Genomic DNA, 13,056 nt, shown 5'->3' on the forward strand with positions numbered 1-13,056 from the left:
CGTCAACGCCGATGGGTAGAACTTCTTAACAACTACGACTGTGAGATTCGTTATCACCCAGGCAAAGCAAATGTTGTTGCTGACACGCTCAGTAGACGGAGTTATCTGCTCAGCATTCGTAATACCCAAGCCCAACACGATCTCAAAACCCTTATCCGTGAAGCCCAACATGCTTGTTTTAATGAACGCACCTTGAAGAAGGAGAGAATCTATCACGACTGAGCTCAGCTTGTAAGCAAATCGAATGGGATCTTCTATTTTCTGGACCGAATTTGGATCCCTAAGCGGACCGAATTGTGAAAGATTCTAATGGATGAAGCCCAAAAATCTCGGTATTCTATTCATCCCGGTGCCGATAAAATGTAACAGGATCTTCGCTACAAGTACTGGTGGCCGGGCATGAAAAGGGATATCGCTCTCTACGTCGGAAAATGCCTGACTTGTGCAAGGGTCAAGGCTGAACATCAAAGGCCCTCTGGCTTACTCGAACAACCCCCAATCCCTATATGGATGTGGGAGAGTATAGTTATGGATTTCATAACAAAGCTTCTGCCCACGTCATCAGGTCACGACAGTATTTGGGTTATTGTTGATCGTTTGACCAAATCAGCCCACTTTTTGCCAATACGGGAAGACTACAAGGTAGAACGATTAGCCCGAATCTACACCGACGAGATCATTTGTAATCATGGTACGCCTCGTGACATCATCTCTGACCGTGATGCCCGGTTTACTTCGCGATTGTGGGAAACGTTTCAAGCAGCTCTTGGTACTACGCTTAACCTGAGTACCGCATTCCATCCTCAAATCGACCGACAGACTGAAAGAACGATCCGTACACTTGAAGACATGTTCCGTGCGTGTGTCATAGACTTTGGTGGTAATTGGAACAAATACCTGCCGTTAGTCGAATTCTCGTACAATAACAGTTATCATACCAGCATCCAGATGGCACCATTCGAGGCCCTATATGGAAGAAGATGTCGATCGCCTATTGTGTGGCACGAGATCGGTCACTCGCAATTAACCGGTCCCGAGCTACTGCAAGAAACGACTGACAAAGTCCTCCAAATTCGAGACAACTTGCTGAAAGCCCGAGATAGACAGAAAAGTTACGCCGATAGAAGACGCATGCCCCTTGAATTTGACGTTGGCGACTACGTACTCCTAAAGGTATCACCTTGGAAGGGTGTGGTCAGATTCGGCAAGAAAGGGAAACTAGCGCCTCGATATGTTGGACCTTTTAAGATTCTGGAAAGGATCGGAATAGTCGCCTACAGACTCGAACTACCGGAGGAACTTAGTAACGTCCACCCGACTTTCCATGTGTCAAACCTCCGAAAGTGCCTGGCTGAGCATGATTTAATTGTACCTCTCGACGACCTTCAAATAAACGAAACGCTACACTTCGTGGAAAAGTCTGTCGAAATCATGGATCGCCAAACCAAGCAACTCAGACGCTCGTGCATTCCTATCGTGAAAGTCCGATGGGAAGGCAAACGAGGTGCAGAGTTCACTTGGGAACTCGAAAGCGACATGAAGGCAAAGTACCCGCAGTTGTTTAAGTGAAAGGCTAGAGAGAGAAAGTCTTCGAACGTGATTCACGGTGTTAATTGTTACGGCTTCGGCCTAATTTCGGGACGAAATTCCCTAAACAAGGGGAGGTTGTAACACCCCGTGTTTCTGGAAGTCAAAGTCAAAGTCAATCCCTTTTGACTTCTGTAACACCTCATAAAATCATACCCAATAAAATAAAGACACGTGTCATGTAAGACAATCGTGTTATAAAAAACGGATCTAGATAAAGATGTACGGTAGGATTTAAAGGCGTCGACATGTTAGTTTATACCTCTGAGCGACCTATTAATAAATCCCTAACCATGATATATTTAATTAACATCTAAATTAAGGTTTGACTTCAAGATTAATCAATAATTATCTAGTAAAATCTCGAATTAAAAATACCTATGAGTAGGTAATTATGTGGGTAACAAATGTGACAACCGGTAATTTACACCCTTAATTACGTGATTAACAGGTAATTACGCAATAATAAATAGGGTTTACGACGCAAATTAACTTAATTAGGCCCTTGGAGTGCCTAGGAACGCTTATCCGACCCTACAATACGCTTTTGAAGATTCGCGCGGCATCTGCGGAACATCAATTGACAACGGACTGAAACCGTACGAAATACTGACAACGCCAACAAATATGGATATTACATGAATATTCTATGCTCATGGAGTTTGGGTCGCGATATCGGGTCTCGTAGGAATTACGGGCCACCTACTCATGAGATGGGCTTGTGGGCCCTGAGGCCAAGTCCAAAACCCGCAAGCCTAAACCTGCATAATATATAAGATCTACAAAATATAGCCAAATCTCTACAAAAGATTTGCAATAATCCTACTAAATCCTAAAATCTCTATAAATCTTTACAAAAGATATCATCTCAAAAGATATAACATATAACCTGAATAGAATTTGAAAACATAAAGGATAATAAAAGTTGGCCACTCTATTAATACACATCCACTCCTTCTCATCTAAACTCACACTGCCTTTCACCTTCCTCCCTCTCGGTTACATATACAAACACAGGGAATTTCTCACCTGCACAAGACAAAAACCCAAATCAAACAACTTTCCTCACCAAACAAAACCCAACCCAACCCAGCCGACCACCCCTACCCCTCTCGGTCTATCTCTCCTCTCGTTCTATACATTCAAACACAAAGAAATCAGCTCCCAACCCACTTGTTTTACCCCCTATTAATGGGCCAACCACCACCATCCTTTGGTGGTGGCAGACTACAACAACAAACACCACCACCACCACAGGCGGCGGCGCTGTGGTGGTTGGTACCGAATGATGAAGAGAACAGAACCGCCGCACGCGGCGGCGGTATGACGGCAAGAGAGAGAGAGAGTAGAGAGAGATGGTGACAGCGGCTGACTAGCGACGGAGCCGTCTCTCCGACGGCGGCGGCGGTGGTCTGAGACTTAGACCGGCAGTTCGTGTTACGGACCGGTGGTTCGTGTCAAGATCCAGCGGTTTTTGCTTTTGACTAATGGGTTAACCGGGAGTAGCGGCTGAAGACGGTGGTGATGACGATGGTGACGGCAGTGGCAGCGTGACGGTGGTTGTGTCTCGATCCACGAGATTTCCGGTAAGGACCACCCCCCCCGATCTTCTTCATTTCTTTTTCTGAATTTTGACTGATCATGTTTAGATTGGGTGTTGTTCACGTCTCGGGTCAAAAGCAAACGTCAACAGTTGGGGTTCGGGTTAGATGTTGAGTTTCGGGTTTTCGGGTGCAGGTCAGCGCTGTGGTTCAGCTTGTTGCGGTTCACACGGTTCAGCAGGTTTAATTTTCGGGCCAACTGGTTAACGGGTTGACTCGGTCAAACTGAGTCAACTCAGTCAACAAGTCAAAGCTGGTCAACATCGAGTCATTGCTCGGGCTTGGTCAACTCGGGTCAGATTAGGAAGCGGTTCGGTCGACTCGGTCAAACCCGGTCAACAGCGAGTTGACTCGGTCAACTCAGCTAGCTCACTCGACATTTCGTCACGAAGACTTGGTAAAAACTAATGACAAGTTTAGTATTTTCGTGATTTATACTTACGTGATAACGAGCTCGAACCAAACAAAATAATGAAAGTAATAGTTAAAGAGTACTTTGATTTATTATTTCGTTTTTATAAATTGATGATACGTAATTATTGTTGAATATTGATTTGATGTTGAAAATATAAAGACAACTTGTGTTGTCGGGGCGTCCAAAAACAGAGGAAACTCTGCCCGTTTTTCGAGAAATCCGTAAAAATATCGCATTTTATTATATAACGAAAAACAACGATTCAGAAACTATTTACAACAACAAACATAGTTGTTTTGAACCTCGGAAATTCGACGAATCCTTTTATAAAAATAAATATAGTTATGTATTTATTTTCGACAGCAAACAAAACAAATCCTTTTATAAATAAATATAGTGTTATATATTTATTTCGGATATCGAACAACACGGATTCGCTTTCATAAAAAAATAAATAAATATAGTTTATATTTATTTTAAGCATACAACGACTCGATGAAATTTTTATAAATATAACTTTTATATTTATTTCAAACGCCGAAACGGCATATACGTATATTTTGGCAAATATACACAAGACGCAATATATAATACGAGTTTATTATACATTACTTTCATACGAATATTCCTAATTTATATCAACATACAACTTCTTAAAACGAGCTAACCAGTATAACTTCTTCGCTTATTTTAAGTTGACAATTTACGTCAAATCGTTCAGTTAACGATTCGGTAGAGCTCGGTAACACGTAGTTACCGTTTTTGCTTAGAAGCTTATTAGATATTCCATGTTAGGAATATTGTAGAATGCACGCTAGCAAGTCCCGACTTGGAAACGACATCGCAAAGTCGTATATAGCTAGCTTTGCACAGGAATATTCAGGTGAGTTCATAACCCCACATTTTTACACTTTTATAAATGTTTTCGGGGTGGAAAGACATGCACTTTTTGCAAAGCATACAAGAATTATATATTTTTAAACCATGTTACAAAGAACACAAATGGTTTACGAAAAGCTTATGATTTATACCGGTTTTCCAAACAAGCGTATTTTTCTGAAAATACAAATACAAGAGTTTAAAAATACATGAGTTATGGTATGAAAATATAAAAAGCACACTTGGTGAGAACGAGTACCAAGTGTGTAGCGATATAAGAATACAAGAAACACACTTGGTGAGAAACGAGTACCAAGTGTAGGTGACATAAGAATACGGGAAGCGCGCTTGGTGAGAAACGAGAACCAAGTAGGATGCGCTATGAAAAATGATGCGAGAAATCGTGTCACGAATAGGGTACAGAAGCACCATTAATCAACAATATACCTAGACCGCAGAACAAAAGGTTAGATCTAACGGGTGCCGGGCAGCCACACTCTCGGTGAGGGCGAGTATCGAGTAGTGCTTTTGTGTCTCAGAATATACCAATTAAATGCCTAAGGTTTGGTGACTTCCTATGTCGTGCCACATGTTAATGGCCTTGCAACCCATTAACAATCCTGAAATTTACAGGACTACTTTAATTACATGAAATTCATACCATACTAAAACTTGAATTATACTTGAAGTACGTGGGGTACTCAAGAAGATTAGAATTATACATAGAGTACTTGGTGTACACATGAATACTTGAATTATACATGAAAACTTGATTTATACGTGACACAAACTATGTTTTCATTCAGAGTTTCAAGTAACTCGATAAGAAAATGATTTTTAAATACATTTTCTCAACAATACTTCAAAAACCGGTTATTCAAAAAGATTTACTTCAAATCTTTTACAACCAAACTATGAACTCGCTCAACTTTATGTTGATTTTTCGCATGTTTCTTTCTCAGGTTACTTTTCAAACAATGGAACGGTTGGAATAGGAGGACCATGAAGAGTCGAGTACTTAGTGGCGTTCAATTTCTAGAAGTCTTAGCTTTATTTGCTTCCGCTGTGCAATGAAGATACCAGTCCAGTCACGCCAATGCTCTGATAATTTCGGGGTGTGACAGATTGGTATCAGAGCTATAGGTTACAGCGAACAGGGTTTTCCGTAGGAATACCTAGGCTCTAACCTCACTATCCTCTGGGAACTTAGAATATTAAAACCTGAATGCATACAGAAAGCATAGTACTCGAATATGGTCTCCAACCGTTGCCGAAAAACAAACAGTCAAGATTTTGTTTTCAAACATACGCTAAAGTGGTGTTTTACACACGGTACACAAAACAGTCGCATACAGTACACAAAACTCTGAGAATTTAAGAAACATGCATTTAAGACCTCCGGAAACTCATGTAGAAGTTCATTAAAGGTCACCACGTAGGTACCACGTTTATTAACTCGGACAAACGTCATTTTTATGTCATCTATGCTATTTAGCCGAGCAGGTAACCTACGCAAAACGAAGCACGAGCGTGCAAAAGTACACGAAAACTCGATCAACGGAGGTTGAAGTATGTCACATACGACTATCAAGGCGATGCCTTAGAAAGGACACGATGGCGCAATTCAGCAACGACGCTAGATCCTGTCAGCACGAAAACTATCGATCAGGAAGCGGCAGTTTGGCACGCGGTCCTGCAAACGACACGAGTCATGCTAAGGAAAAGACGCAAGTCACCGTATCCCCCCTATCCGAATAATGACAAGTACGCTAAGTTTGACATTCCATGGTAATGTCACCTAACAACTGGTTATCACATGCAACCCCAGGTAAAGTCCTTAAATTTCTTTTATTGAAATTTCGACTTTCACATTCACTGAGTAGATTTTCGCATCTCTACTCCTCTTAATGGTCATTGCATCACAATCACTTCTTCATTATAGCGAATGTTCATTTGCTTCATTTCTTGAAAATTCATATCTTACGCATGCATCGTTTGTTGCGCATGTGGTTCCGTTTCGAATAAAGCGTTCCACTGAAGTTCAAATATTGTTTCGCTAAATCTAATTGTTGATTTGTGATTCGAATGACCTGCATTATTGTAATTGTTGGCTTCTTCGTTACTAGGACAACACATTTTCTTGAAACTTCATTTCTTATCTTTTCAAGTTACATACATGGTTTTCGTTGTGACCATGCCGAAAGTTTTCTTGTCGATACATGTATTTATTGTCGGCTTGCGCCGAAATAAAATTCAATTGTTTGAACCTGTTCATTATACATATTCAAATTCCAGACATCATATGATGTATTGAAAACATCATATTCGAATTCGTTTTAACAAGCGTTTCATTGCTCTGAGTCGTAGTAGATTTGTTTGATCTACGACTCCATTAAGTCGTTTGTTGATTTCGACACCCTGTGGTGTCAATACAGACTTGTAGCTTGAGCTAATCATGATTGAACATTTCATGCAAAACACAGGTGATACTTGTTCGATCACCACTATACTTGAATTATTTCATTCACTACGACACCTTGTGGCGTCGGTAGAATTTGCAGCTTGGGCTGATCGTGATCGAGCGTTTCATGCAAACTATTACATTTGAGCTTGTTGAAATCTAAATTCGTTTATTGGATGCAATCATTTCTAGAATTCATTCATATCTTGTGACACGTCTTTAAATCCACATCATTCGAATAAGTCTTGATTCGATTTCATGATCGTTCACTTTGGTACTATTCATATTTTCTACGCATAACGTAACTCAAAGGAGTTGACGTAGTCTAAATTTCGAGGACGAAATTTTATTAACAGGGGGAGACTGTGACAACCGGTAATTTACACCCTTAATTACGTGATTAACAGGTAATTACGCAATAATAAATAGGGTTTACGACGCAAATTAACTTAATTAGGCCCTTGGAGTGCCTAGGAACGCTTATCCGACCCTACAATACGCTTTTGAAGATTCGCGCGGCATCTGCGGAACATCAATTGACAACGGACTGAAACCGTACGAAATACTGACAACGCCAACAAATATGGATATTACATGAATATTCTATGCTCATGGAGTTTGGGTCGCGATATCGGGTCTCGTAGGAATTACGGGCCACCTACTCATGAGATGGGCTTGTGGGCCCTGAGGCCAAGTCCAAAACCCGCAAGCCTAAACCTGCATAATATATAAGATCTACAAAATATAGCCAAATCTCTACAAAAGATTTGCAATAATCCTACTAAATCCTAAAATCTCTATAAATCTTTACAAAAGATATCATCTCAAAAGATATAACATATAACCTGAATAGAATTTGAAAACATAAAGGATAATAAAAGTTGGCCACTCTATTAATACACATCCACTCCTTCTCATCTAAACTCACACTGCCTTTCACCTTCCTCCCTCTCGGTTACATATACAAACACAGGGAATTTCTCACCTGCACAAGACAAAAACCCAAATCAAACAACTTTCCTCACCAAACAAAACCCAACCCAACCCAGCCGACCACCCCTACCCCTCTCGGTCTATCTCTCCTCTCGTTCTATACATTCAAACACAAAGAAATCAGCTCCCAACCCACTTGTTTTACCCCCTATTAATGGGCCAACCACCACCATCCTTTGGTGGTGGCAGACTACAACAACAAACACCACCACCACCACCACAGGCGGCGGCGCTGTGGTGGTTGGTACCGAATGATGAAGAGAACAGAACCGCCGCACGCGGCGGCGGTATGATGGCAAGAGAGAGAGAGAGAGTAGAGAGAGATGGTGACAGCGGCTGACTGGCGACGGAGCCGTCTCTCCGACGGCGGCGGCGGTGGTCTGAGACTTAGACCGGCAGTTCGTGTTACGGACCGGTGGTTCGTGTCAAGATCCAGCGGTTTTTGCTTTTGACTAATGGGTTAACCGGGAGTAGCGGCTGAAGACGGTGGTGATGACGATGGTGACGGCAGTGGCAGCGTGACGGTGGTTGTGTCTCGATCCACGAGATTTCCGGTAAGGACCACCCCCCCCCGATCTTCTTCATTTCTTTTTCTGAATTTTGACTGATCATGTTTAGATTGGGTGTTGTTCACGTCTCGGGTCAAAAGCAAACGTCAACAGTTGGGGTTCGGGTTAGATGTTGAGTTTCGGGTTTTCGGGTGCAGGTCAGCGCTGTGGTTCAGCTTGTTGCGGTTCACACGGTTCAGCAGGTTTAATTTTCGGGCCAACTGGTTAACGGGTTGACTCGGTCAAACTGAGTCAACTCAGTCAACAAGTCAAAGCTGGTCAACATCGAGTCATTGCTCGGGCTTGGTCAACTCGGGTCAGATTAGGAAGCGGTTCGGTCGACTCGGTCAAACCCGGTCAACAGCGAGTTGACTCGGTCAACTCAGCTAGCTCACTCGACATTTCGTCACGAAGACTTGGTAAAAACTAATGACAAGTTTAGTATTTTCGTGATTTATACTTACGTGATAACGAGCTCGAACCAAACAAAATAATGAAAGTAATAGTTAAAGAGTACTTTGATTTATTATTTCGTTTTTATAAATTGATGATACGTAATTATTGTTGAATATTGATTTGATGTTGAAAATATAAAGACAACTTGTGTTGTCGGGGCGTCCAAAAACAGAGGAAACTCTGCCCGTTTTTCGAGAAATCCGTAAAAATATCGCGTTTTATTATATAACGAAAAACAACGATTCAGAAACTATTTACAACAACAAACATAGTTGTTTTGAACCTCGGAAATTCGACGAATCCTTTTATAAAAATAAATATAGTTATGTATTTATTTTCGACAGCAAACAAAACAAATCCTTTTATAAATAAATATAGTGTTATATATTTATTTCGGATATCGAACAACACGGATTCGCTTTCATAAAAAAATAAATAAATATAGTTTATATTTATTTTAAGCATACAACGACTCGATGAAATTTTTATAAATATAACTTTTATATTTATTTCAAACGCCGAAACGGCATATACGTATATTTTGGCAAATATACACAAGACGCAATATATAATACGAGTTTATTATACATTACTTTCATACGAATATTCCTAATTTATATCAACATACAACTTCTTAAAACGAGCTAACCAGTATAACTTCTTCGCTTATTTTAAGTTGACAATTTACGTCAAATCGTTCAGTTAACGATTCGGTAGAGCTCGGTAACACGTAGTTACCGTTTTTGCTTAGAAGCTTATTAGATATTCCATGTTAGGAATATTGTAGAATGCACGCTAGCAAGTCCCGACTTGGAAACGACATCGCAAAGTCGTATATAGCTAGCTTTGCACAGGAATATTCAGGTGAGTTCATAACCCCACATTTTTACACTTTTATAAATGTTTTCGGGGTGGAAAGACATGCACTTTTTGCAAAGCATACAAGAATTATATATTTTTAAACCATGTTACAAAGAACACAAATGGTTTACGAAAAGCTTATGATTTATACCGGTTTTCCAAACAAGCGTATTTTTCTGAAAATACAAATACAAGAGTTTAAAAATACATGAGTTATGGTATGAAAATATAAAAAGCACACTTGGTGAGAACGAGTACCAAGTGTGTAGCGATATAAGAATACAAGAAACACACTTGGTGAGAAACGAGTACCAAGTGTAGGTGACATAAGAATACGGGAAGCGCGCTTGGTGAGAAACGAGAACCAAGTAGGATGCGCTATGAAAAATGATGCGAGAAATCGTGTCACGAATAGGGTACAGAAGCACCATTAATCAACAATATACCTAGACCGCAGAACAAAAGGTTAGATCTAACGGGTGCCGGGCAGCCACACTCTCGGTGAGGGCGAGTATCGAGTAGTGCTTTTGTGTCTCAGAATATACCAATTAAATGCCTAAGGTTTGGTGACTTCCTATGTCGTGCCACATGTTAATGGCCTTGCAACCCATTAACAATCCTGAAATTTACAGGACTACTTTAATTACATGAAATTCATACCATACTAAAACTTGAATTATACTTGAAGTACGTGGGGTACTCAAGAAGATTAGAATTATACATAGAGTACTTGGTGTACACATGAATACTTGAATTATACATGAAAACTTGATTTATACGTGACACAAACTATGTTTTCATTCAGAGTTTCAAGTAACTCGATAAGAAAATGATTTTTAAATACATTTTCTCAACAATACTTCAAAAACCGGTTATTCAAAAAGATTTACTTCAAATCTTTTACAACCAAATTATGAACTCGCTCAACTTTATGTTGATTTTTCGCATGTTTCTTTCTCAGGTTACTTTTCAAACAATGGAACGGTTGGAATAGGAGGACCATGAAGAGTCGAGTACTTAGTGGCGTTCAATTTCTAGAAGTCTTAGCTTTATTTGCTTCCGCTGTGCAATGAAGATACCAGTCCAGTCACGCCAATGCTCTGATAATTTCGGGGTGTGACAACAAACCCTTAAAAGGGTACCCTCTGATTCCCACTCTAACTAGGTCAATTGTCGGGTCAAACTTGATCTTAAAAAGTCAACAGAAAGCTTTATTTCAAATTAATGCATAATAAGCAATGTAGGATCCATGAGACCTGTTTTATCATTAATACAACTTGGTAATTAATGTAAGAACATGTCTAAACATGTTCACCCCGACATTTTTCAGTTTAGGTCCGGTTCGGAACCGAAAGTCGCATAGTTTGACTTATACTTTGACTTTCAGTTCTGACCCGTTTAAGCCTAGTTTAGGATTGCCTTAGAGCTTCTTTTGGACCTAGTTACATGTTAGTATAACCCTCTGTGATTATACGGCTTGGTTCATTAGTTGTCCAATTATTATGCAAGTTTCCGTTAATTGCCTAATTGTCGACTGTTTTGCCCTTTTCACTTTAAAATGTGATTTTTGAAAATGTAAAAGAGTAAACACCTTAGTTACTGATTTATAAACTTGTACCCAAAATTTGATATCAGGTTGAGGTATAGAATAGGAGTTATGCTCATTAGCGTAAATAAGAAACTTTTTAGTAATTTAATGGCATAATTAGCATATAGCATATCTAAACCCAATTTTTGATATCAAACTTTTTACCTACTGATATAAAATAATATTTTGGGATTTTTGGAGATTTTTATTTATTTTTAGGCTGAGCATAACTTAGAGTTCTAAGTATAATTCGGTTATTGTCGGTTTTGCCCTTTTGGGCTATAAAATGAGTTTTACAAATCTTTTTGATACCAAACCTTTTTCTACTGATCTAGTAAGATAAATAAATTATTTTGAGCCTTCTGGAATTTTAAAAATATCAGCTTTCCTTTGAAAACCCGGAAATGGCTCCAAATCGTCTTTTTAAGCGTTTTTAACGCATAGTATCTATAAAAACTATTTTAAACATATAAGGTTTGATGCCTACTGATATATTCAGTAAATTTTTATATTTTAACAGTAAGCAAAAGTTTTAAAGTCAAATTCCAGTTTTGACCTTTTAGGCTTATGTGAAATTACCAAAATGCCCCTACGGTGCATAGTAAGGTTATAATTAATAAATTTCACATATATATGATACCCTACTGTTATAACTTATTAAATTTAGTATATTTACTGATTAAATTAGATATGTAACTCAGATTACTATTTGAACTCTTTTATAACCTTTTAAATGACCAAAATGCCCTTACGGGGCATAGTTTGAGTTTAAAATCATCTTGGGCATAATAGAAGATATCTTGCTGATATCACAACATATCTATGGCATATTAACTTAGGAAACTTGTATATGATTCATATGGTTACTCGTTACGCACTTTTCGTGTTCGGATCGGCTTATGTAACTAGTTTACATATATTAGCCGAAGCGGGTCAAACCATATCATTATTGTCTCAAAATCCAGAATGTGTTTGAGTTACCCATATTAAATAAGCACACAAGCTTGTCGGGTCAAAACCACATTCTAAACCGGTCTTCACCTTTCATGCGTTTGAACCGTATCTTCTTTAAAACTAACCGGTCTAAGCTTAGGCTAAAATAAAGACCCGTTAGGATTCTAATAGGTTATTATTAAACCTTCGTTCCAGAATAGGAGACCCGGTAAAAGCTATTTTCACTTTCTTATTGTGACTATACTTGCTCAGGTAAATACTTTTAACTTATTTTCCCTATACGGGCTTGGGGTACGGTATATAAAATACCGCTTGGTCGGGCATTGAATCTTTAATCAAATGAAGCTTAAATCATTGAAATGACCCGTTAAAATTGTTTTGTTTGCTTAAAGCCTTTGGGGGGTTAATGACCATGTCCCGGATATCCTTGGCATCATTTTACGAAATGGCCACGACCTAAGCATGCGGGTGTAGGCGTACGCTCGTTGGTGCATAAATAAATATTAAGGTATAACCGCCGGTTTTGGGTTTAACCGCTGCGGGACTATACCATGTGGTGTGTCTATTGATCTTTAACCCGGTGTCAACCCGGGCTACTGAACGCATAAGAAACATGTAAATCTTTTACAAGATTATATTCAAATAATTATCACAAGTTATAAAAAAAAAGTTGTGCCATGTGCATTCAAATCAATTTTAAATCTTTTCAAAAT

The 13,056-nt window shown here is 39.2% G+C and overlaps 2 long non-coding RNA genes across 6 annotated transcripts; both read left to right on the top strand.

The window, feature by feature from the left end:
- The first annotated feature begins 2,001 nt into the window (after nt 1–2,001).
- Nucleotides 2,002–4,486, top strand: LOC110894548. 3 transcript variants are annotated; one of them, XR_002566442.2, is made up of 3 exons: nt 2,002–3,173; nt 3,268–3,585; nt 4,399–4,486. It is a non-coding gene; the product is annotated as an uncharacterized LOC110894548 (long non-coding RNA). The 3 variants fall into 3 exon arrangements; XR_002566444.2 differs by having other exon boundaries at nt 4,410–4,468; XR_002566441.2 differs by lacking the exon at nt 4,399–4,486 and having other exon boundaries at nt 3,268–3,737.
- Nucleotides 4,487–4,596: 110 nt separating this feature from the next.
- On the top strand, nt 4,597–9,804 carry LOC110894546. Of its 3 annotated transcripts, none has more exons than XR_002566440.2 (3): nt 4,602–8,490; nt 8,586–8,903; nt 9,728–9,804. It is a non-coding gene; the product is annotated as an uncharacterized LOC110894546 (long non-coding RNA). The 3 variants fall into 3 exon arrangements; XR_002566438.2 differs by having other exon boundaries at nt 4,603–8,490; nt 9,717–9,774; XR_002566437.2 differs by lacking the exon at nt 9,728–9,804 and having other exon boundaries at nt 4,597–8,490; nt 8,586–9,055.
- The last annotated feature ends 3,252 nt before the right edge of the window (nt 9,805–13,056 follow it).

This window comes from Helianthus annuus, chromosome 15, assembly GCF_002127325.2.
Source record: "Helianthus annuus cultivar XRQ/B chromosome 15, HanXRQr2.0-SUNRISE, whole genome shotgun sequence".
Lineage (NCBI taxonomy): Eukaryota > Viridiplantae > Streptophyta > Magnoliopsida > Asterales > Asteraceae > Helianthus > Helianthus annuus.